This window comes from Vicugna pacos, chromosome 10, assembly GCF_048564905.1.
Source record: "Vicugna pacos chromosome 10, VicPac4, whole genome shotgun sequence".
Taxonomy (NCBI): Eukaryota; Metazoa; Chordata; class Mammalia; order Artiodactyla; family Camelidae; genus Vicugna; species Vicugna pacos.
Window position 1 is genome coordinate 15886319 of NC_132996.1, and position 24402 is coordinate 15910720.

A 24402-nucleotide genomic window follows, 5' to 3' on the forward strand; every position below is an offset into this window, starting at 1 on the left:
TTTGTTTTCTTTTGCAGTTAATTGACTGCCATTGAATAGTATATAATAGAGAAATGCCACCACATCAGAGTTTCATTTCCAAATACCACAATACAAAAAGCAATTAAATATTAAGATTGTAATCTCTTCATCTTCAGTAATCTATGTGTGCATAATGTAGCAAGTTAGCAGAGATAATGAGATCATAATTGGCTTGGAAAATGAGGTTAGAAGGATAATGACATGAAATGGGCTTCAGAAGGAATGAAAGAGGCAGATTTTCAGTGTCATGGGTGTAAAGAGAAAAGAAAGCAGCTGGCAGAGTCTTTGTAGGAGATGCTGTGCCTTAGTGAGCTCAGTAATGAACTGAGGTGGGGGCAAGAACAGACTTACCAGTTGCCCGCAGAGGGAAGGAAAGAAGGGCTCACTGGTTCCCTGGAAAGACCGAGGGCCTCATAAATAGTGGTTGCCTAATAACTAGGAAATCATAGCCCTACTGAATAGCAAGGAAGCAGAGATAGGACAGACATCCAGGCATGGAGTTGCAGCAGAGCTCCGAAGGAGGATCTTTGAAGGGAAGAAGGGGCATCAAGCTGCTGCCTAGTTAGAATGAGATCATTAAAGGAACGTGATTGTAATCAAGCTACTTCTGTAAACGACACCGGTATCCTACATCTGCCTGAGGTTGTAAGCTCTGAAGAGACCACTGATTGAAGTTGGGAAAATGGCAAGAGTAATCTGAAGCCAGATAAACCATTTTTCTCTGAATTAAGTGATGAGTATACCTCAGAATGGAGAGAGGCCTACTGCAGAAACAGAGCCAAAGGGGATTATTAAAAGCCTTTTTGTTCTATCCGCCTGCCTTCAGGAGGAATGACACCCAAGCCAACAAGGGCAGAAGTAAGGTTATGCATAACTTGCAGCAAAGGAACTGTACACAGCATTGTAGGAAGCGGTTTATAGTAGTATTTACCTGATACACAAGCCAGAGTGAATTCCAAGCAGCCTGTACGCCAAGCTTTCCCCTCACTTATTGGGGGTAAATTCTGAAGACAGGAGAAGTAGTAAATGTGTAGATTGTCTGTTGCCTGTCACATTCTGGGGCAGCACACAGGGATCTGGCTGGCCTGTCATTGGACTCTAGGGGACAGACCAGAGTCCTTGGGCATTGAGACTTTTGAGATACATGGCTGGCGAAGTACTGGCCCCTGCACTGCCACAGTCAAGGGCTGGGGTCCAAGCCTTGTGGTTATTTAGACATGGAGACAACATTGACCTTCAGCCCTGCCTATGACCTTCAGCCCTGCCTATGACCTCTGCATTTATAATTGGAAAAGATACCCACCTTTGGTTGGCTTATCAAGTGGCTGATGTCCCATGTCATTTACCAACTTAAACCCTTTAATGGCCTTCTGGCCTTCACTAATGGGAAAAAATCCAAACTACAACATGCCATCCATGGCCTTTACAGATCTGAGCCCTACGTACCTGTTCCGAATGATCCGCCACACTCTCTCACATACTCTCTATACTTGGGCAAAACTTAAAGGTCAAATTTTGTGCATCTCTTTGCCTTTGCACGTATATTCACTTTGCCTACGATGTTCCCACCCAAACATACCTATGGGGAGTCTTAACCATCCTTCAGTGCCTGCTCTAATGTATCCATCCTCCTCTTACGATGATGAAATGAATCCTCTCAACAGAGCTGCCTCCTCCCTTTCTTTGGTACCATACCCCTTACCCATTTCTTTATCTTTGTATGTATGAGTCAACACAAGCACTTAAAACAGTACTTTACAAATTGAACACACTCGATACATGTTATATGGCATATTACCATTTTTTATCACAGAATTTTGCAATTTCCAGTTTATGTTTGCATCTATCTGCACTACTAGACTATGTATGTCTTGAGTAAATGAACTATGAAGGGTTTATCATTGCACTCCTAGCTCTCTCTCTCCAGCTCTGTCTCCAGTTAGAATATAAATAATTCTCTTTTATTTTTAGTCCCAAGTGAAGGCAGACTACTGCAGTATAAAGAGCTTTGAAGAGAAGAAGTAACCTCAGCTCAAGTCCAAAATTTGCCATTTCCTAAGTGGGATTTTCAGTATAACTCTTAACTCCTTAGGGTCCTTAGCTTCCTCATCTTTAAAAGAAAGAAAAAGTATCTAAGTCATAAATTTTCTCTTTGGCTTACACGGGGTCATATTTATTAAGTATCTGCCCCATGGTAGGATGGCATGCATTTACGACCTGACCCGGAGATGAAAATGAAGGTCGTCAGGATACTGAGATGGGAGTATTAACGCAAGGGGTTTATTAGAAGAGAAAGTTTTTCCAAACTTCAGAGTTTCAAAAAAATGAGTCATGCAAACCTTTTCAAACTACTTTGCTCTTTTACTGTGAAATACGAAAGGACATAATTGTGTGAAGTTGGCAAAGATTCTTACCCTTAATGTGAAACTTGCGGAAATCCAAAATGCAATCTAGAGTTTTTAAAAATCAGATCCAGAAGTTTAATATTCCTCTGCTTTAGAAAGTGACTCGGTGAAGAAGTACTTGAGCTCAAGGGGAAAGAATTTAGGACATTAAACTTAAAAGAGTAGTACTTCACTTTGAACCTGGTGCTGGAGGGAAAAGGAAGATTTAGGTTTTGAATAAGGCTGTCTCCCTCTCTTCACTCTCTTTGCCTCCCATTCTCTTTTTCTATTTGCAAAACAACAGTTATCAAAAAGAACCAGCATTTTAGACATATAATACCAAAGACTTTAATTTACTGTAGATACTTCAGGTGAAATCGTATTATTCTTTTGTTGCCCATGTCTGTCTTTCTGATTGAAGAATAACAAGATGAACTAGTTCTGTGAAGCAAAGGAGGAAGAATGGCCTCTGGTCATTTAACCTCGTTACTTGGGGGTTGTACCGGCCTCTGTGGTGCTGCAGGGTATGAGGGTGCATTTAAAATCTTTCACCTTCCTATCAGATTTGTCTGCTTTCTTAGGCACAGAATTCAGCCTCACATATTATCTCCTTGATTATTTTGTTTCTTAAGGATAATAATCCAGATTTTTATATTACTCTACGAATAAGAGGTTTTATTACTTTTCATTATTTCTATTGATATTCACAAAAGACTTGGCAAGAAAAGGGAGACAGATATCATGTCTTGCCTTGAAATGAAACTGAGAACTCAAGAAGTCAAGTGATTTTGCCCAAGGTTATAAAATACATGGACTCAGGTTAGTCTCTCCAAGCCCTGGAGTCGGTTAGTTGTACTAGCAGGTGCTGACTGACTGTGAGCAGGGAAGGACCACCAATCTAAGAAGGGTTCAGGCTCTGAACCCCAGGCCCTCCTTACCAAGTGTTAGAGCTGTTTCATGGATACAGTTTCATCCTCTCTTGTTTCTACTGCTTTTCTGCTCAGCTGCAGATACCCTCTGCAATAAAGAAAGTTTCCTTCTGAAGGAAGGCACTCAGAACTCAGAAGCCACTCTCCTTTTTTCCTGCAGACAACACCATTACTACCAGTTTTTCTCATTATAATTGTGTTCTATCTTTCACTCATTTCAATTTCTCTTATGAATGAGATGAAGGAAGGTAGGAAAGTGGAAATAAGGATATGAAGTCCAATTGTCTAGGTTGAAAAGTGGTATAACTGTGTTCAAACTGTTACCTTCTGCCTCGGGGTGAATGAATCTGTTTGGCTGAACTTGGGCCAATCTCCACATTAGTCCAGTCATCTTTGGCCAAAGGCAGAGGTCAGCTAATATACATTCAGCTGTTTAAGTTGAGTCCTTTAGCAAAAACTGGCAGACGATATCAGAGCGGGAGGTGAGGGCTGAGATAACCCAAATACTGGCATTATGCAGGTAAAGGAGTGGGAGATCGGGGTACTGGTACAGGATAATGGGTCTGTCTTGGTATGCAGGGCACAGTGAATCTGCTTTGTGTTGCTCCAAATGGACATTTTCCCTTAGTGCCCACGGGCTAAGAAAGAATTTTCCTGACTGGAGATATTTTTGCAAGAGCTGGGGTAGGAAAAGAAGAGAGGTAAACATAAGACAGATTTGTCTGCTAAAGTAAATGCTATAACACTGCCTATACTTTGACCATGAACCTGTTTACTAACACATATTTGGTGCCCTGAGATCCTAAGTTATTCAATCATAAAGTCAAACTTTGCTTGTGGGATTCATTCATCCACTATGGTGAGCTGGCATTGACTGAGAGTTTAGTGTTTTTCAAGTCCTGAAAGTAGAAAAATGTGTGAGATAAAGGCTTCAGGAATCTCAAAGACTGGCTGGCACAGACAGTCATATAAACAATTAAATACAGCACACTTGCATACATACACTATACCATTAGGTTTTAATTGGAAAAATCAGTTCTATCTGGGTGGTTAGCAGAGACTTCAGAGACAAGCTACAGGAATCTTGGGAAGAAATTTTATTTGATTTATTCAAAAAAATTGACACTCTAGTAGGCTATAATGAGGAAAATAAATTGATTCTTGTATAAAGAATTATTACATTAAATAGAGTAGCCATGGAAGGCCTCTATGAGATGGTGATATTTATGCTGAGATACAAAGGACAAGAGGCATCAGCCCTGTAAAGGGAGACCAAAAAGACCATTCCAGGTAGACAGAACAGCATGGATAAAAACCTTGCAGAGAGAATGAGCTTGGCCACAAAAGGAACGTAATTAAAATAATGGGCAGGCAGAAAGCAGTGAATGATGAGGCTGGAGAGGTTGGCAACGGCCAGATCGTATAGGGTCTGGTACACAAGAGTAAATTCAGGTTTTAATTTTCGTGCCATGGGCAGCTATTGCAAAGTTTTAAGCAGGACTGAGATACGATCTGTGTGCAGGGAACCACACACCAGTGTTGCTTGAACATAGCGCAAGAGCAAGAAGAGATGCAAAACGAGGTTGGAGAGGGATACAAAGGCAGAATACTCCTCCCATTTCATCATGATGATAGAGGGAAGCCAGCAAAGCTCTTTTAACGAAAGAAGAGCTCCCTGATGACATTTAGACTTTAGGTTGTTCTTGGTAAGGACAGACCAGAGAGGCAAGACTCAGCAGTCTTGTAAAGTAGTCCCCTGATGACACCAGATAGGGAATTGACAACAGCAACAACATTGTCTTTTAGCACCACCTTGGCCTCCAGCAAGCTGGGAGAGGCACACTTAGCAGTGTAACCTTTCTGAGATATTTCTCTCAGTTGAGACTTAGGTACCTGGGTCATGAGCTCAATAAATAGAAATGGACTGGCATACTGGAAAACCCAAACATGGGAGATTTTTTCTTTTTCTACTTCTGTGATCTTTATCGATTGTTTTCCTGCACTAACACAAAATCTTAATTATGGTCTAAATTGGTAATATTAATATGTGCCTAGATTGTAATATACCTAGGATTCTGGGAATGATGCAATTTCTTAAATTTGGCATATGTAGGCTTCTCTGGTGTCATATTAATGTGTCCTGTTGGCCCTTTGGAGGTTTGTATAGAAGTGCTTTAGGATGGGAATATTAGATCTTTGGAGGTGCCAGTTCCAGTGTAAGAAATGCATTCAGCAGCTGCAGAAATAAACCAGAGTTGATCAAATAATCAACCCAAGGCTGAATGGAACAGAATAAGGGGGAACAGGAGTATGGGAAAAGATTCATATATATTCGGGTGTTTAATTTACCTTGAAAATTGAAAAAAAAGTATTTGTGGGAATTTTAACTGTTTTTTAGAATCTAGATGACCCTAGAGTTAACTAAGTTGAAGCATTTTATCTCACATTAGTAAACAGTTCTAGATTCAAACCCAGGTTAGCCTGATACGAAGTCTGCTCTTTTGAAAACAGAATATATTTGTTGCAAGAAAAATGTAAGTTCCCCCAGAGCAAAAGAATATTTGAGTTTTAAACAAATATCCTTCTCATATGCAGACTGTCTAAAGGGGTATTTTCAGTGTCTTTAGCTCTTGTATAGCTGTTCATTTGTCTAGTGTTTAAGATTTTAGAGTTTAGCCTAATCATCTTGCCATCTGCTCTGAAATGATGAGCCCATCTGTCAAGATATTCAAGACAGTATCAGATTCCATTTATTCTATGAGAAGACAATGAGTTTTGAAATACCAAATTTGAATATGTCTGATTACAACATTGTGTTATACTTAAGAAATTGCAAAGCTAGTTCCGTATAGTTGAATGATAGCTGAAGTCCCAGCATTGATAAAGTGATGATGAGACAAGCAAATTGGAAAAATCCATACTGCCCAAAGCTGACTGGAGGATTTTTCAAATCTGGTATGATGACCACTATCTTAATTATTCCTGTATTATATTCAATAATACATATTCTCTAGAAGTTTTGGAAATAACATTCTTGCACTGCATTTTACAAAGTGCTTTCAATTCCATTACTCATGTATTCTTCATTTAATAAAAACATACCTTATTATTCTTACCTTTATTCTTTTTATTCTGTATATTTTTTCTATTTTTTTAGAAATAACCAAGCCATATTCTAGTGGAGCAGCTAATCACATGCTTCTAAAAGAGAAACACATAGACCATGGGAGTATCTTGTCTGGGGACCAAACAGGAGATACTACAAAGGAATAACAGGTAATGCCACTATGTCCTCCTTTATTATTACTATTTTTTGTCAAATTAGTTTTAACAAATAGGCTATTGGGTTTTAACATGAGTTGACTCATGAGTGTGTTTTAGGCAGCATTGGGAGACAATGTCCTCTCTTTACTTTGGTCTTCCCTCATGCTATCCCTTTATAGTCACTTCTTCCCACCATCCCTAAACCTGACAACCATAATTTGTTCTCCAGCTCTAAAATGCTCTAAAATGTTGTCATTTAAGAATATCACATAAATAGAATCCATTTTATTTTTGTTTTGTTTTCTGTTTACTTTTCGGGGTTTTTTTTCTGCCTTAGTATGGGTTATTTGAACATCTAGAATCCTATTTTGATGTATCTATAGTGTTTCAGAGTATATCCCTTCATATAACTTTTTTAATAGTTGCTCCAGGTATTGTACTTAGAAAACATACCACAGTCTGCTGATACTGACATTTTATCAGTTCAGTGAAGTACAGAAACTTTATCTCCATTTATGTCCCTTTACTGTCTCTCACTAATAGTTCATCTTAAATATTTTTCTACAATAAATAACTGCATCACTATTACAATTTTTGCATCAACTGTCAAGCATAATTTAGAAACTCAAGAGAAGAAAAGCCTATTGTATTTACCCGTGTATTTTTATTCTTTATATTGTTTTTTTTTCCTTTCTTCCTGATGTTCCAGGATTCCTGCTTTTATGATTATTATTATTTTTTGTCTGTATTGAGAACTTTCTCTAGCCATTGTTTTATGGTAGGATTGCTGATGACAAATTTTCCTAGTTTCCCTTCATCCGAAACTGTCTTGATTTTTCCTTCACTTCTGAAGGATATTTCTGCTGGATATAAAATTTTAATTTGACAGTTCTTTGCTGTCATCTGGAAAATTGTTGTGCCATTTTGCACTGCCCTCCCCGTTCTGCTGTTGAGCCTATCTGCTGAGTTTTGTATTCTATTAGTTATTATATTTTTCAGTTTTAAAATTTCCATTTGGCTATTTTTATATCTTCTATTTCTTTTCTGAAGCTTTCTATTTTGTTCATTTGTTTCATTCATATATATATGTATGTATGTATGTAATTATTAAAGAATTATTATAATGGCTGCTTTAAAATCTTTGTCAGATAATTCTAACATCTGTGTTGCCTGAGCCTTAATGTCTATTAATGTCTTTTGTCATTCAAGTTGAGGTTTCCCTGATTCTCTGTATGATAACTGATTTTCTATTGAAACCTAGACATTTTAGGTACTGTATTTTGCAACTCTGAATCTTATTTAAATCTTGTTTTCGTAAACCTCATTTGACATTGCACAAGCAGGGGAAGGGTGCACAACCTTGTTCCTGCCAGATTGAGGGGGAAGTCCAGGTTCCCTACTTGGTTTCTGTTGACACTCCCAGAAGAAAGAGGCACTTCATTACCATTAGATATGGATGGGGGTTTATGGGTTCAGGCTCTCTACTAGAACTCTGCTGGTATGATTATGGCTGAGAGGAGTAGTAGTTCTGTGATTGCTGTCCACCTGGCCTCCACTGACTTGGCAGGGAGATGGTCTCATTACTGCTGGGAAATGTTAAGGTCTTGACTCTTCACCAGGCCACCTCTGATACCGTCCCAACAGGGAGGTGGAGGAGTGCCTCGTTACTGTCAGGCGGTTGTCCAGCCCCCTGCATAGTCTCCACTGACAGCAAGGTAGAGCAGAGAGGCTCATTATCACCCAAACGGGGTTAAAGTACCCACTCCCTGGTAGGTCTTGCTGACAACACCTTGCCAGTGGGGTTGGGCCACATCATTACAGCCTGATAATTGTGGAAATCTAGGCTTTCCATTTGGTCTTTTCTGACTGGGGTTGGAGATGGGACCTCAGTTTTTTTCCATGATGTTTGGCCAGAGTAACATGGTTACTATGAAAAAGTCTTAGATAAGCTATCTAAAACTTGCTAGGCTGCTCTTCTCCTAGTCCTCTGATGAAAGAGAGTGGGGTTTTCTCGGAGCATTTTTAAGATCTACACCCATTGGTGTTTCTGAGTTGATGATTTCCCTAACATCCAGTCTAGGATATATGAGGCAAAAAGAAAATGCAAGGAACTCTCCACCATATTGTTCCTTGGGTCCTCAAAACCCTAGCCTATTTGCCTTCTCTCTATCTTTTGAAGCCTTCTTTTGTTTGTTTTATATGTAATGTCCAGGGTTTCTAGCTTACTTAGCAGCAGAAATAGGGGAAAGGACATCTACTCAATCTTTCTGGATGCAGAAAGTCTACTTCTTACTATTTCTGGGTCATGGGTAGTCACATTCACTCTCTGAAATCATTTTTCTTATTTATGTGAGCATAGACACCAGTACCAGTTTAATATTACTACCAAAACTAAGACTAAACACCAATCTAGAGCTATTATAAGGGCAAAAAGAGATAACAGATATGTAAGTGCTTCCAAAATTATAAAATGATACACAGAAAGAAGAGTGTTTTTTGTGTATCTTTCCATGTATCTGTGTGAATGGCTATATCTGTGTGCATACAAATATATGTGTGTACACACACATACACAGACATCTATACATACAACCATAGCTAAAAAATTGCTTTTATTTCTCAGGGATGTTTTAGATTAAAAAGAAATCACTAAAACAGTTTCCTTGGTTTAACTCTATACTAACAATAATTTGAAATTTTAATGTCTGTTTATGTGATGTGAAAAGCACTTCAAAACTGGAAAAATACTGAATCCAGTTATTTCATGGCCATTTGAAAGGGACATGCTCTCCTGCATTATCTACTTGGACTGCAGTGGAGTGATCACATAACTGAACAATTGAGAAAATAGGTTCCAACTAAGGCTTGATGCGGTTGTCTAAATGTCTACAAAAACCCAAATTCTCCCATCTCTGCTCTGCCTTCTGTGCTGTCAGCTTCATTCCAATACTACCCACCATTACCCTGGACATCCCTAACCCAGGCCAGCAGCTTTAACCTTTCTTCTTTACTGCTATGAAATAACCTCACTTCTTTCTTTTAGAAAAATAATAAAAACATCTTCAGTCATTGTTCACATGGCCTGGAACTTATTGCATCTCATTGGCTTGAGTTGGTTCTCATGGAACTTGTTCTTTCTGGTAGAACTTAATTAGGTCTCAGACCTATCTCAGAAACAATCCCTTTTGCCTGGGTTAACAGTGATTGGCTTAAACTGTTCAAATCCCCTTCCCTTCAGAAGTGGGGGCAGGATCTTACTCACTAAATATGTGTGGCTGTCATCTTAGTCAGCTTAGGCTGTGCTATACCCTGAATGTTTTTGTGCCCTCCAAAATTGCACGTTGGAATCTTAACCCCGAATGTGATGGTATTTGGAGGTGGAGCCTTTGGGAGATGATTAAGTCATGAGGATTCATCCCTAATGAATGGGGTTAGTACCCCTATAAAAGAGACCCCAGGGGTCTCCTTTGTCCCTTCTGCCATGTGAGGTCACAGTAAAAAGACAGCCACCTATGAACCAAGAAGTGAGCCCTACCAAGAACTGAATCTGATAGCATCTGGACTGTGGGATTCTCTAGCCTCTAGAACTATGAGATAAAAGTTTGTTTATAAGTCATCCAGTCTATGATACTCTTATAACAACCCAAAAGGACTAAAGCAGGCTGTGATAACAAGATAACATAGACTGGGTGGCTTAAAAAACAAGAACTTATTTCTTACATTTTTGGAGGCTGAGAAGTTCAAGATCAGTGTACCAGCAGATTCAGTATCTGGTGAGAGCCCTCTTCCTTGTTTACAAACTGCGTTCTTGCTGTATCTTGTCATGGTAGAGGGAGAGAGAGTTCTGGTTTTTTCCCCTTTTAATCCCATCATGAAGTTTCACCCTCATGACCTCACCTAAACCTAATTATTTCCCAACATTATACCCCACCTCCAAATACTATCACATTTGATATGGGGCTTCAACATAGAAGTATTGGGGCACACAAACATTCAGTCTATGGCAGCTGTTAGCGATGAGAGAGTGGAGTGGTAAGTAGCCCAAAGAAATATCCGAATACTTTGAGGAGAAGTTAAGTATGGCAGTGGATGGGGAGGATTCTGAAGACATAACCAACAAATGTCTGTAACACCAGCAAAATGAAGTAGACAGTCACCTTTCATTTAGTGTTATTTGTAGGACACTGTGCTAAATACAGCTGACCCTTGAGCAACACAGGGTTAGGGGTACCAACCCTCCACGCAGTGGAAAAATATACCTGTAACTTAGAGGCAGCCCTCCGTATCCCCAGTTCCTTTGTATCTGCAGTTCCTCCATATCCATGGGACAGCATCTACAGATTCAGCCAACTCTGGATCGAGTAGTACTGTAATATTTACTGTTGAAAAGAATCCGTGTAAGTGGACCTACAGAGTTCACACCCATGTTACTCAAGGGGCAGTTGTACCTTATGTGCCTAATGTTCTGGTTATCAATTGCTGTGTAATAATCCACCTACAGCTTAGTGGAATAAAACAACCACATTATTATGCTTATGATTTCTGTGGGGCAGGAATTTCGATCGGGCACAGCCTTGTCCCTGTTTCACCATTGCTGGAACCTCAGCTAGGGAGACTTGAATGGCTGGTGGTGAATTGAATATCAGGGGGCTGTGAAAGCTGAGGCTGGAAGATTCAATTCTAGGATGGTTTTCTCATTCACAAATCTGTCACCTTATTGATTGTGCTCCTACAAGTAATCTCTCCAGCATGCCGCCTTACTAGCTTACATGGCTGCTCAGTATTCCAGGAACAAAGAAGAAGCTACGAGGCCTTTTATGACCGAACTTCAGAAGTCATATAGCTCACTTCCACTGTTGGTCATAAGCCCACCCAGATTCAAGGTAAGGGGCACAGGCCTCACATCTCAATAGGGAGTTTGTCAGAGATTTTGCAGATATGTTTTACAACCACCACACATTGTTATTTAATCTTTACAGGAATCCTGTAATATAGACTAAAGAATTTTTATAGATATGCAAAGTAATGCACAGAGTCATTAAGGAATGCCTGGAATTACTTACCTAGTCAGTGGCAGCACCAGGATTTGAACCCATTTTCTGAATCCAAAATCCATGTACTTAATTACTACGTATATACTTCATGTGCTACCTTACTTTGTAAATTAAAAGGGCTTTTTCATCTGTTCATGTGTTTCGCACAGAAGTACTTTGAGATAGAAAAAGAAGCATAATTTCAATTTTAGTATAATTTCCATTTTGTGAATGAGCTGTTACAGCTGGGATTCAGACATATGTGTCCAGACTTTAGTTAAGAGTTGTTGCACCACCTTACCCTGCTGGACCTAAGGACAAGCCCTCATGGTAGCAATCACCAGCTCCGCTTAAGTGTGCACCATTTCATAAAACTACATATTGTGCAGGTGAGCCATGTTATGCTATTTTCATTGCATAATGCTGTCAAAAACTTGATATGGCCCAATAATTATATAGTGGTTTGATAACAGGAGACACAAGCAAACAAACCCATAGGAAAATGATCTTGATAATTATGCTGAGTTAGAGCCAGGTCCAGAAACAGGGGGAAGAGGAGAAGGGAATATTGCCTACTAACCTAGGAGACTGAGAGTAAAATGAAGAAATTTTGTGTATTTTGGTTATTATTTTTCCAGAGATTATTCAGGTAGTCATGGGAACAGAGCTGTGTTTTGAAAACTCAGACTTTGCAGCCAAGTTTTAAAGAAAATGACCAATTAATATTCTGGGAAATGTAATAAAAACCCACAGATTTCTTATTTGGCAGCCATTATTGAGATGAGTTGAGTTCTAAATCCCACCCTCAAGATATACCCTCATAGCCAATTTCTTTTATCATTTCCCATAAAGTGAAAGGATAATAGCACTAGTTTAGATGATGATCCTTCCAGTATCCTTACCATGACTGCTTCCTTGCAACTCAACTTCCCTAGTGTCATCCCTGCATTTTTTCCAAGAAAACCCAAGGACAGAAAAATGCATGTAAAAATGGTGAACTGAACCCTGAGTTGTCTTTGAAAACTACCTTATTTTATGTGTCAGCCCCCTGCCTAGTGAACCTTTTATGAATCATCACACACAGCCTGGTTCAAACCCTAATGACTATATACAGCCAGTTTCAGAAATCTGCCCTCAGTGTACCTACCCATTGTCATCTCTTGCCTCTCCGTGTTTAATTACCCCTCACTCCTGCCTCTGAGGTCATTCAGTGTTCTCTTAGTGCAGTAGGCACTTGATGCCCCCATGGCTCTCTTTGTGTATGCTATATGCTCTGATTACACCTCCTTGATCTTTTTTTCCTCCTTCATAGTTCCTTTCAACTTTCCCTTATGGTACTTCTTAATTATCCTTTCTTCCTTCTTAAGGGTAACTTCCTCTGAGAAGTTTCCCCAACTCTTTAAACAGATCTTAATTCATCATGTTCCCACTGAGGCTGGTACAAGATTCTGTTTTAGTGTTATATGACTTAATTACCTAAATATCTATATTCACAAATACATGGCAGGTAATGGATAAAGTATGGAATGTGTAAAGATAAGAGAAAGTCCCTTCCAGTGAGTAGCATACATTCCATTTGGGAGATAAAAATATAACCAGAAAATTTCAGTATTATATGACAGTGCTAACAAAGCACTTTATATATGGTTTGCCAAGATAACACAAAAGATAAGTACTTAATATAACTCAGGAGGGCTTCTAGAGATGAAAATACTTTGGCAGAGTTTTGAAGGATAAGTATCATAATTATTTGTTTACATGATTATATTCCCTACTTAAGCAAAATCCATTATTTCAGACCAATTTATCCTCATAACCTTGAATGATACCCAGCCAAGTCTAAAACAAAGTAAGATATCAATAAACATTTGTGTTGAGTGAATGATTAAAGTAATGAATGAATCGATTTCTTATTACGCACATTGCCAAATGGATGCTGGTAGGACAAATGGATCATTGTTTATTTTCTCTGACCAGCTCACTTTACTGACAAGTGAAGGTATAATTAATCAAGAAAAGAGAAAAAGAAATTCTCCAAATTTAAGCCATGTTTTACAGTTTATTGTTAGCCTTGTTGTTCAGTTTACTCTACAGCCTAGTGTCACATTTATCCCTAATCTAACTACCAACCCACACTCATGTGAAAGAAGCCTTGGGATGAAGGAAATTTGACGACATCACACAGACAGGAAGTTTTAAGGCAGCTTAATGGTATAAAAAAGAATTCAACTTAAAATTAGTCTCTGATATTTGTTTCCTGTGTGATCTTACTTCACCCCTGAACCGTAATTTCTACAGCTATAAAACAGGGATACTAATTACTTCCTTCAGCTCAACTATAGAATCAGATGAAACAGTATTTTTGAAAGCACCTATCTCAATGATTAACACATTGTAGATACTCAATAAATTTTTATTAATACTTTAATCAGTGTTTTTCCTTACAATTCTGAGCAGTTCTCAACTCAGTTACTTAATACTAGAAGAAAACAGATGTGCAGACATCTCTGCACAGTCTTAGACAGTTCTCACAGTATTTTGAAATCATGCATATCCTCATATCTTACTATACTTTATATCATTAATTAATTTAGGATGAGATTTCAGTTCTTAGTGTAACTTATATACAATAGATAACAGTTAAAGAGTTACAAGAAAAAGGAAAATTGTTAATTATTTGGTCAATTCCAGGAAGTTTTTAGATGTGTAAAGGGGAATTTCACCAACCATATCCCAGAAGAGCAGAAAATGCCAGAATATTCCTTAATGGCCAAGGAAAGATGCTATAAATAATTGTCCATTTAAAGTTTGGGGCCCCATTACACAGTTGTTTGCTTTTGCATCATACCTCTAATCAGTTGCTTCTGTAGATCAGCAAAGTTCGGTCTCCATCAAAATCCACTGGGGTGAATATCAGGGTGGGAGGAGTATTCCACTGGTATTTAAAGACAAGAAAACCTATGGAGTGTCTCTTACGTTTTAGATTCTTCCACAAGGAAAATTGTATGCAATCATCAAAATAACCTTTTGCAGGTATTTTATCTCCATTTACAGATAATAAACTGAAACTCAGAAAGGTACACATAGCTGGTAAGAAGCCAAGCCACAGTCAGCACCTGAAATCAAGTTCCATGTTCTTTCCACTTTATCATAGCTCCTTCCTCTGAACAGCTCTGACCTAGAGTGTATCCTCAAGGTTTGCTTTGGCTAAGCCAGCATCATCAGAGAATTTAAAAAGCCCTAAGGCTGTAAAACCTCTTCAGAGCCTAAGGACATGTACAGAGTAGGAGTGGGAGGATGAGCAAACTGACCAATACCATTCCTTAGCACAATCCCCATTCCCTTACCTTGTTACAGTGGCCAACGTGGAACAGCTACCAGATCCCACCAAACCCAGTGAAGCTTATTTTTCCTCGGCACAGGCAAGCTTCCACCCCTCTAATTCCATCTCTTAAATGGCTTGCAGCTGGAGAAAGATGAGAAGTCATCCGTCAGCAAAGAGGACAAAGTAAGGCAGCTAGGTTGGCCAGCAAAGGAGCCCTAGTGGAGCCCTCCAGAAAATAGCCATCTCCCTCCCCTGGAATTGTCATCTCAGTCCCATTATTTTATTGGTCACATAAAGCAGGACACATAATGCGATCCCCTCTAGTTAACTGTGTGGGCTCCATTCCCAGCACTTTCAGCGTCAACATTCAGTACTCATCACACTTCTTATCTGTCCCAACACCTTGCATATGCCTGGAGCTTGCGGCTTTTCTGGGATGACTAATTTTGTTTTTATCAATTCAACTTCAGCAACTCTCATTTTAAAGGAAAAGAAAAATAGTGTTCGAATGTATCTGACCTCTTCCCAGGCTTTGGGACGTCGTAGAGGAAGAGGAACCATTTACAGAGAAAGAGAAACATTCGCTCACTCATCAAAAAATCATACATTAATATTTGGAAGCAACTGAGAGCATGGGCTTTGGCATCACACTGACAGGGTTCTAATCCTGGCTTCTCCACTTAATAGTCGGTGGGCAAGTTATCTGATGTTATAATATCACAGAGATATTATAGTACATTAATCATACCTACTGCATTGTAGAAGTCAATTAGGAAAATGTGAACAAAGCATTCAGCAAATCACCTCTCTTATTATTTATAGAATAAATAACCAGGGACTGTTTACTGCTGAATGTGCTGATGTGTGGTGGTTTGGCACTGAACTGGGTTTTTAGAAGCCAGAGGTAAGTCAGGGTCTATTTCTGAATTCAGGGGTGAATAATTATAAATTAAGGTAGATGTAAATTATAATACAGGAAGTATTGAACTACAGATAGAGATGTGACCCCAAGAAGGAAGTATGAGATTTACTCTGGGATGCCCCTCCCCTAAACACCTCCAGGATCTGGTTCTCATCCTAATCCAGTGTGTTCACTCTCTAATAAAATAGCTTATCTGTATACCCCAGGAAACTGTACTCTTTAAGGGCAGGAGTTTTTCTTTTCAAATTTTATCCTTTTGTGAATACTCATAATCTAAAATGAAAGGTTCTGGTAAATACTGGACAAAAGAGTGAATGGTGGGAGGTGATGAGTATGTCAAACATGCTCTGAACACAATGAAGAGACCACTCCAGTTTGAGTAGGTTCACACAGAGATAAAATGGGAAGGGACCCGTTATGGGAGTGCTAGTAAGCTAGGATAAGAAAATTGAACTTTATCACGTACAGCCACTGAAAGTTTTGGAAGACAAAAGAAACAACAAAAGAAGTATTTAAATTTTAATTTGAACAAGATGCTCAAGAGTGAATGGAAAAATGTGAAGAAGATAGACTTAGTTGATAAATTAGGGTAGCATCCCGCAAATGAGGTAAAAAGGGTCTGAGCTAAAGTGACAAGAATAGAGATGGAAACTAAGGGACGTTTTTGAAATGCTCCCTAAGAGGGAGGACAGGACTTGGTGACTAACGGGATATGGTAGAAAGGAAGGTGGGGAGGTCAAGTTTGAGTCTAGTCATTAGCATATTCGTGGCAGACACAGTGGGTCTTGAGCACCTCTCCTTTAGGAAGATTTCCAAACTAAAAGGCTACCCTTGATTTTGTCTGGGAGGAAGAAATTTTCCTCTACACTTCTTGATTCTCCTGGCTGGCCTACGAATTAAATTGACACGAGACAGATTAACAGGAGAATATCAGACAAAAGTTTAGTAACATGTATACTTGGGAGAGACTCAGAAAAACTGAGTAACTCACCAAAATAGTTGATACTGTCACCTTAAATACCGTCATCAGGTAAAGACAAAAGAAGATGTTGAGGGTGGAGGTTTGGGACTTCAAAAGAGTGGAAAGCAATTGCCATGGAGTTAGAAAAGCAAATGTTTGGTAAGCAAATATTTGCTGAGATATGCGGAGACAATGGGACACAGGAATTTTGACAAGCAAACCTGCTAGGTTCCTTCCTGTCTGCCCACCTGGTTCATACTGTAATCATCCTTGGTGGTAGGTAGCTCGCTTCCTAGAACAGGTCCTCCATCTACATTCTTTAGCCAGTTAGGGGGAAGATCAAAGTTTTTTCTTGAGTCTTTTGGGTCTTAATTGTTTTCAGCTAGAAGTAATCTGCGTGCCAAAGAGATATTTGAGGGTGACAGTGTTGGCTCCCCTACAATTCCAATATTTTTCATCTGTTCTTTTCTTCTTTTAGATAAGAACTAGGATTAGTAACCCTGTAGAAGGCAGGGGCAAGGAGCTTATTCTTAACAAAAAATGAAAGTAGGTGATACAGGCCATGGTGTTGAAAACATGTCACCATCTCTCGTTCCTGGAAGCAGCCATCCTTCCATGTGCCATCTCATCCATCCATTCACTTTTCCAGGCATCTGTCCTTCTAACACACATTTCTTGAGTACCTACCTCAGGCCAAGTACTGTTCTGCTTTCTAAATATTCCATAATGACAGGCAGTTTGCTGCTCCCTGTGAGTCACACAACTGCAATAGCAACTATACAAAGTACAGAATAATCTTAAATTTTTTTTATTACATTGATTGGCTCTATTTCTTCATGGGGACAGCAGTAAATTGCTCTTTTAAATTTAGCTTTGAGACACTGTAATTTCAGCTCTAAGTGCAGAAATTGAACTGCTTTCAAGGATAGTGAAATGATGGCAGTATCCTGGTGCTAAAATACAATGACAAGCTAAAATACAGTGAGCCATTACATTGCCCTGTGGGAACTGTGTGTCCACGCTGAGAAGGGTAGCATGCTTTGTGAGCTCTATACTTAAACTCCGAGTGTCTCCTTTCTCTTTATAAAGCAGAGGTGATATACATACCAACTGCCGAACTAAGAGGATGGGTTGAAGGAACACAAGAGATAATGTCTGTGAATGTGCCTTGTGAACTATATTAATATAAGGGAGTATTATTTTTATCATTGCAGTTTTGTTTTTGTTTTGTTTTAAGAGGACTATTTGTTAAGAATATTCCTTGAGTCCCTCTTATTCCATTGTATTCAGCTGGAAAAGGTAAACACTGTTAATCCAGGGAAGGGATAGTTAAATTCATAGGTTAATTTTGTTGCTATCCAGTTAAGTGACCCTAAGCTTAATGTTTAACCTTTCACTTTTCTCATTGCTTAAACAGAGAGGATCATAATACATGTCTTAGAATATTGTTATAGGTCTTACAGCAGTCCCCCACTCCCCAAATCCATCAGCCTGAAAATGTTTCAGGTTTCACTTCTAATTCTTATTTCTGTTTCAGGTTTCACTTCTAATTCTTATTTCCCAATAGCTCCTCCCCTCACCTGAATTTCTCTTCGTTCTTCTCATATCTCAGCAGGCTTCTGCCACATTTCTATCAGGTGCCTGTGATATACTCACTTATTTTTTGTCTTCTCTGTAGACTAGGCTCATTGTAAGTTTGTCTCATTGGCCTGGTCTCTAGCCACCAGCATAGTGCCTACACAAAGCAGGTTTTTAATAAATGTTTGCTGAAATAAATGAGTAAAAGATATATATGACAATGCTTTATTTTAATGGAGGTACTGGGGAATGAACCCAGGACCTCATGCATGCTAAGCATGCACCCTACCGCCTGGCTATACCCTCCCCACATATGACAATGCTTTGTACACTACCGGAGAGTTAGCAGTTAGTAGTAATCCTGAATCTCATTTGTTAAATATTACAGCGTCCGAGTAAATTCATGGCAAGGCAAAAATGAGTATAATGGTTTTAACTGGGAAGAATGAGACTTTTATAACCTCTGTAACTCAGTGATTCTTACCCTCCTCCTCAGTTGTGCCCCTCAGAGGCTGTTTGGTTGTCAAAACTGGAGGAGAAAACTGCTGGCACCTAGTAGGCTGGGGCCAGGGTGCTGCTACTCAGCACCCTACAAGGCGCAGGACAGCCCCCATGACAAAGAATTACTTGGCGCAAAATGTCAGTAGTGCCAGAATTGAGAAACAACACCCTCATCCTCTTGCCACATTTAGAGGATGTGCTGTCTTTCAGATTCCGCTAGTGATTTAACATTCCATAAGCCTGTTGGGCATTTATCAGTCTGCAGTTTCACAGAAGGGACTGTATGATTGTTCCACAGAAAACGACTTTTACGAAACAGACTGAGGTTCTCTCACAGCAGTACTAACAAGAGAACTGCAAACAGGGCTGTAAATCAGTAAGGCCTTCAATACCTTTCATCTCCTGGCAGACATTGGCCTGGTTGATCTTTGATTAGGGCAACTAACTCTGTCAGGAAACCTTGGAACTCTTGGAAGAGAATCAGACTTTCCTCCCTCCAGCCTAGAGAACCTTAATTGTCATGGGGTTGTTTCCTCAAGGACCATGGCAACATAACCATGGGAACAGTCCTGGTTTCCTAGTGAATATATATACACATATAATATAAATATAAATAGTATGCTTATATAAAAATTATTTTAAAATATATGTGGCATTGGGTATCTTGATAGTTTTTCTGTCTTTAACTTTTTTTTAAGTGACTTTTGTTTTCCTCTTAAGGCTAAAATCCTCGCTGTAACCCTAACCCCCAATGACTTGTCTCATCTGATGTTACTTCTCACCTCATTCCCCGTTTCTGTGTTACAGCCACAGGAGACCTATTTTAATTCCTTAAACCTCCTGCTTTCTGACCCACTTCTCTGTCAGAAGCACCCACAGGTTGTCTAGTTAACTCCTGTTCATCTCTCAAAGCTCAGCCTAAATATCACTTCCTGGAGATCACCTAAATTCAGGCCCCAAATTAGATCCTCATCCTGTGCCCCTGTCATTCTCCCTAATACGTATCACTGCTGTCATTAAGTCAGTTTTCTAATGTCAGCTCTATAACCAGGACCATTCCTCTGTCTGCAAGTAAATCATACATATAGTTGGGACACAATAAAAATGTGTTTAATTAAGAACAATAACTTTTAGGAACAGTATTCTGATTTCAAGTTTAAATGATATTTGACAAATAGTTCCTCATTCAAACATCTTTTTAAAAGTATACACAGAGACCCTGTAAGTGAAAAAATTCAGGTTGAGTTGGAAACTATGGCCATAACTTGTTTCCTCCTACATCTAGCTATACTAGGGGAGAAATTTCTTTTCATAGTTAGTAAAAAACTGTTAACTGCTAAGGATATTAAGAAATAGGTGTAAAGCTTTGTGGAAAAACTAAAAAAAAAAAAAGCTGTCAAAAGATATGAAAGATTTTGTGATTGAAGGAACAAAGTAGTTCAAAAGTGTCTGTTCCCCCTAAACCAATTTATATATTGGTGTAATCCTATTCAAAATCCCAAAGATATTTTTAACATATTAAAATGGCTTATGTAGTCATCTGGACTGCTTCACAGCTGAAAATAGCTAAGAGAATTTTGAAAATAATGAGATCTGAATTGACCTAGTAAATATTATAACTATACTGATTTTTTCAGTGTGGCCCTAGGATAGAAATCAAAGGACAGACAACAGAATAGAACAGTTAATCTAAAAACAGATCCAAGTGTATATAAAAACTTGGTAGATGATAAACGAATTAAGCAAACCAATGAGAAAAGGTGGATTGAGAAGAGAGCGTATTGACTATGTGGGGCGGGGGAGAAATCGAGTTTGCTTACCTCTTACCCTATACAAAAATAAATTCTAGTGAGTTAAAGAGTTAAACGTGAAAAATGAATAAGTAAATAATTAAATAAATCAGGAGGAAAATAAAACAAGGTATAAATGAATACATTGTAGTTTTTCTATGATACAGACTTTGTGAGCATAAAAGCCATGGGAGAAATCACAAAGGAATAGATTAATATATTTGTTACTTTAACTTCTTGAGTACTTAATATGTTCCAGCAATCATTGTATGTGTGATATATATATATAAAAATAAATAAATTTGATGGAAATTCACCACCCATCATGAGTGAGGTGTAATTAAGATGGCCATTTTAGAGAGGAGAAAAGTAAGGCAGAGAGGTGTTAAAATAATTTGACCAAGATCACGTAGCACAGAGATGGCAGAACCAAGAATCAAACCCAGGAAATCAGATACCAGAGCTTCTGTCCTTCATCACAGTGCTCTTTGGACTGCTACAAACATACATGAAACTGTAAAAATAAAATAAAACTCCAGAAAGTTGAAAAAAAAAACCACTATGGAAAGTCATAAAGTTAGAGTCCCATTAAGTAAAAGGCAAATAACAAATTGAGGGATATATTTTTTTTAACAAATATGGCCATCAGTATATATCCTGTATATTAATCACTCTTCTTTGCCCCATCCTTCTTATTTCAGTAGTAGTTATATTAAGAATACCTTTGCATGTGTATGTGTGTGGCGGGGGTGTGGGTGTACATCTGAAGAGCTTTCATAAATCAATAAAAAAGACAACACTCAAATAGGAAGTAAACAGAAAATAACGTGATCAGAAACTTCAGGAAGAAAGACTTAGAAATAGACTATAAAAAAATAGATATTTCAACTAACTAGTAACCAAATAATAACTAAACAAACTATCAACATGTTATTTCCCATAAAATCAGAAAACATTTACTGGTATATTGGTATGATTTTTCTAGAAGCAATTACTTTATAAATATTAAGAATATTTTAAAAATACAAAATCTTTAAAAAATTTAAGATACTTCCATATCTATCAATTCTGCTATTAGCCATCCATCCTGCAGAAATTTTCTGAGATATAAAGTTATATAAGAATAAATTCATAGACACAACATTAATGGAAGCAGATTGTTGAGAATAAACTAAATGAACAATAGGGGGTGCATAAGTCAGTTATACGATCCCTATAGCATAAATTTCTGAACAACTGTAATTTCATGAAATATTTAACAATGTGAGAAAATGTCCCTAATAGAAAATCAATTACAATACAGCAATAGTCGTCCTGTAGAGGCCAGACAGATGTTTTAAGGAGGCCTGGTAGCAGGCAAAATAAACTTTTAACTGCTGCCACTCCCAGGCTGAGCTAGAGCCCTCAAGACGAGAGCTTTGTATGGCTGGCAGAGCGCTGGTCGACTTCCTAGAGTGTCTTTCAGTCTCAGCGAAATGATTGGAATTAAGTTTTGGAACCATCAGGGGAATCAGAAGGGAAATGGAAAATGGAAGTGCTCCGTATCACCTGGGCTAAGTCTTTCCATTCCCATTGCCAGTGGGAATGACGCTTAGGTTGTAACAAAAGGACGTTAATGTTTTCCTCTCCCTCTCCGCCTCTTCTTCCTTCCTCTTCCTCCTCCTCCTTCTCTACTTCCCCTCTGTTTTAGACAGAGTTCAGTTCGTCTTGGATCTCTTTGCAAACAGCTTCCTGAGCGTTGCCAAAGTTTTTACCAGGGCCTTGTTGCTAAGCAACCATTTCCTTTGTCTCTAAGTATATGGAATATGACATTGTTTGGAATGTTTTTTCAGGCGGCACCTTAATACAAGGGAGAGGGTGGTGATCGGGAAGAAGGAGGCAGGGAGGAGGTGGTAGTATAGAAACCTTTAGATTGAACAATGTAAGGATATAATATGAGGGGGAGAAAAACCAGAAGAATCCACCTGGAAGTTTTCAACCCACCACCACCACATGCTGTTGAAAACTTCAAAATGGAACATTTCTTATATTGGCACCTTTTTTTATGAGAACAAACATATGGTTGTAAGCATATTCTTACCTTCATTATCATCTGCATATTTCCTCTCTACAGGAAAATTTACATGTACTGTTGATATCTTTTTTATAGTCACATAAAAAGAAAGCAGACAAGAAACGTTATGATTGGGCTTGCTCACAAGATACCACAAGCATGAATTCCTCTACTTGTCTGTATTCACAATACTGGTGGGTCTCACTTACCTGCCCCCGTGGTCTCTTTGGCCCTGAGGGTAGCCTAAAATAAAAACAGACAGTTATGTCTGTTGGTCAGAACAAACTCACAGCTCACTTTCTCCTCCATTCTGGAGGGTAAGTAGTATCATTTTTCTTGGTTGGGGGCAAGGATCCTGATCGGGCAGCTTTCACTAAGAAATGGGACCTGAGCAGGATATGGATAAACATTTACACAGACTTTTTACTCTGCTCACTGGGTGGGCTGCCCTGGTGAAAACTTTTGTCACCATTAGGATCAGATACCATCTTAAGACTTGGATGTAGTTAGGGAGAATGAATAAAGAAGGCCATTCAGCTTGCTGTGGTGGTCTGGCCACCTCGAGCCTGGAATAAAGAAGTCCTCTACCTGGTCCAGCCTACTCACCAGATTTTGCATTGGGCTTAGAGATTAGGGACCTAATTAGCACTAACGTTTTGCTCTTTGAGTCAACAGGACATTTTTCTGTGCATACATTTCCCTTTAGTACCATGTAGAGAGGGATGATTGGTAAGATCAGGATTTGAGAGTCCTCAGACCAAGCACAGATTAACTTCATCATGACTCTGTCACCTGGCAGAGAAATGGACTTGATGGGAATCCAAGACTTGGGTTTCAGCCTGACTTCATCATAAATAAGTAGTAGCATTTTGGATGGTTATTTGTTTATCCTCTCAGAGTCTCATTTTCTATTATTAAATGAATCATTTCTACAAAAACAGGTATAAAACATATTGAGAGTTTTAATAATAATAAGATAAACAACTGTACACCTAATACTCAGACTAAGAAACAGAAAGTTCTAAGCACGTGACAAGTCTCCATATGCCTCTACGTACTCTTTCCCAGTAGTGTCTCCCTGTCTTCCTTTTCCCTCAACTGTAACCATTGTCTTCACTTATTTTAGGTATCCTGCCACATTTTTGGTAATTTTAATTTTTATATAATTTCAAACTTACAGAAAAATTACAAGAATAATACAAGGAAATCCTGTGTATAATTTACCTAGATTTACCATTTGTTTACACTGCTCGTTTGCTAAGTCATTTATGTATGTGTATTTTTTCCTTTACAGGCTATTTGAGAATAAGTTGGAGACATTCTTCTCATTTACTGCTAAATGTGCTTGTTTTCTAAGAACAAGATCAGTGTGTATTTCTTAAGAATGAAGACACTTACATAATCACATATAGTTATCCAAAATTGAGAAATTTAATATTCCATAATCTGTTTTATAATCCACAACCCATTTTTAAATTTTATCAACTTCTCCAATAATATCCTATGTGCTTTTTTTGCCAGTTCGGGATCTAATCCAAGATCACAGATTTCATTTATTTGTTACATCTCTTTAGTAGTCTTTAATCTAGAATCATTTCTCCATCCTTTTTTATCTTTCTGGACCTTAAGAGTTCTCAAGAG

General features: G+C 38.5%; 2 long non-coding RNA genes across 4 annotated transcripts in view; one reads left to right on the plus strand and one right to left on the minus strand.

Annotated features, from left to right (window-relative positions):
* LOC140698661 (uncharacterized) overlaps positions 1–6604 on the plus strand; it is a 158116-nt gene extending 151512 nt beyond the window's left edge. Inside the window, exon 3 of the long non-coding RNA XR_012076465.1 lies at positions 6492–6604. This is a non-coding gene — a long non-coding RNA (uncharacterized lncRNA). The remainder of the gene's footprint in view (positions 1–6491) is intronic.
* Positions 1–22430, minus strand: part of LOC140698659 (uncharacterized) — a 29467-nt gene extending 7037 nt beyond the window's left edge. For 2 of the 3 annotated variants that reach the window (XR_012076462.1, XR_012076460.1), the window contains exons 1-5: positions 22257–22430; positions 18420–18574; positions 17527–17614; positions 14979–15097; positions 14480–14566 (exon numbers count right to left, since the gene is read on the minus strand). This is a non-coding gene — a long non-coding RNA (uncharacterized lncRNA). Of the gene's footprint in view, positions 1–14479; positions 14567–14978; positions 15098–17526; positions 17615–18419; positions 18575–19310; positions 19397–22256 lie in introns of those variants that run through there. The other variant, XR_012076461.1, reaches the window with a different exon arrangement.
* Positions 22431–24402: the final 1972 nt, after the last annotated feature.